Genomic DNA, 2473 nt, shown 5'->3' with positions numbered 1-2473 from the left:
GAATGGCCACTTTTAATATTAACGACAATGTCTGAGTGACTGCGACACAGGTTTCCTTGCATTGTTGGCTCGACTGGAGTGCTTTCACCTGAGGCACAGCCATGTTTAGTTTGATGTTTCATTCAGCACTTGACCTTCTAAAGGCTCAAAAAATGTATAAGACTAAGGGGGAAAGAAATCATTTTGCCTCAATAATTTTCTTGAAAAGTGGTCTGAACTGAGGCCTGCAAAATAAAGAACAGACCTACATTTTGTGCATTGCATGAAGATTATACTTACCTGGTGGCTCTACAGATCACAAAATGAGTGCTTCATTGTTGTCTGCATAATACCATCTACAACACATGTAGACTTTGTTGATTTGTGCAGTAGGATATACTTTTTCTGACAATTTAATGAAATTGCTTAGGAGTTCCACTGAAAATAAACTTTTTCACATCAGGGACAAAATAAATATGCACGTTATTGTCAAGCATTGCTCAGATATGTGACTTTAATGACAATATGAGACTTCAACTGTCCCCAATTGCACAAAGAAAATCTGAAACTTGTACAATCCATCAAAGTTCAGGCTCTTTAGGGTCGCTTGAAGAAACTGAAATTGAAGTTCCCTTTGCTGGAATTCATGTGACAATGACATGGAAATTATTTAGCATGAAAACTATTAAGCACAACATGTTGCTAGGATTTCCAGTAGTGGAAATTTAAGTACAATTATTCAGTATTCGACATATAATTATATTATATTATGTTGAAACATAATGCAATTAAGCTGATGAGAAAAATGTTCCTCACTATTTTGAGAGAAACGGTTTCCCTAGATGCTCTTCATTGCTACACTCTGTACTTTTTTACTTAATGAATATATTGTAATCCCGAAAAGAAAGAACATGTTCTCAATAACAAAAATAATCAAGCATTTTCATAAAAAAGTATTAAATAAATCTGATAAAAGTGAGTTTCAGATAATTTAGTAGTATTGGAATACATTATAAAATACGGTCTCACTGTTAATTTGTATAGAAGGTATGGCACACTATCATAGATATTTTATACATAGCCCATCCACTTAACCATATCAATATATATTAATTGAATCAGCTCTTAATGTGTATTTCTTTTTACTCTATATGAACTCTATATAAAGTACAACACTCTATATAAAGCAAAACTTCATGGGTTAGATAAGCTATGCATTTTTTTTTGCAGTCTGTTTAGCTCTATGCTAACAAATAGGTGTTTGTGTCACAAACAGTGTCACAGTAAATTTAGGTTTGATCTCCAGCCAGACACTGCATGGTCCACAGATCCTGCAGCTTATTGTCTGGGCTCGTTTTTTTAAGGTGGAATGCTGTTGCTATTCATGTTGACAGACATTTTTAGGAGACTGATTTCTAAATATTAACTTTTCAAATGATAAAAAAGTGTCTATTTACAAATGTACTTTGTAATAGTGGCAATAGTAGTAGGAGCAGAAGTAGATGTGACAACAACAACAAGAACAACAGCAGTAAAAATAATCATCAAAATAATCATCAGAACAACAATAATCATTTAACTGTTTTATCAATGTAGCAAAGTTTTCTGGATGTAATATGAACACAACTGAGTGTGGTTTAAACCAGCTGATTTTAATATAGTGAATGATTTTATGATGGGTTATTATTATTATTATTATTATTATTATTATTATTATTATTATTATTATTATTACTATTATTTTTATTTCTGCAAGGGTTTATTGCTTGAATTTTCTATTTGCTCTTAACATTAAAGCTGCAATTTACTATTTAAAAATGTACTAGTTGAAAACATTGACTTAAGATAAATGAACTCAAGCTCAGGAAATGAAAGAAAAAAAAGATTAAAAAGAAAATTATTTATACTGAAACCCTTTATGAAAAAGATAAAGTAGACTGGGTGTGATTAATTAATTTGCTTTAGTAATAAACTTATATGCTATCCTTTTTCGGTCTAATTACAGCCCAAAAAAAAATAGTTTAAATATTGGATTTCTCGTGAAAACGGCTTTTATCTGAGACATCTACCTTAACCTGGGAACTCTGGTGAGGCGGTTAGCTTCCACAGATTTAATCAAGTTATTTGGCTTTTTTGGCCCCTCATTACGGAATTGTTTATCAATAGGTGCACCAAGTGTCAGTAGTTTTTCTCATCAAACAAGGTCTGACAAAGAGCTGCGGTGCATGGGAAAGAGGCAGCTAGGTGAAACTAATGCCATAGATGTTTGATTCATCAGGGGCTTATTGTTAACAGGGACGTCTGATTGTAAAGGCTCAGTCAAGCAAAAGAGTGCAGAGTAATCAGTCGGATTTATAGTTTGCAGGGTTCAAAAAAATCAACGCAAACCTTTGGATCCAGCAGAAACAGATCCCCCTCCCCTTTGCAGCCCTAACCTGGGACCTGCCAAATAAGGTCACACCGTATGAAGGTTTCCTGTCAGGTGATAGGAGAT

Source organism: Amia ocellicauda, chromosome 16 (genome assembly GCF_036373705.1).
Source record: "Amia ocellicauda isolate fAmiCal2 chromosome 16, fAmiCal2.hap1, whole genome shotgun sequence".
In the NCBI taxonomy this organism is placed as follows: domain Eukaryota; kingdom Metazoa; phylum Chordata; class Actinopteri; order Amiiformes; family Amiidae; genus Amia; species Amia ocellicauda.
The sequence above is the reverse complement of the archived record's forward strand: the minus strand, read 5'-3'. Positions refer to the sequence as shown.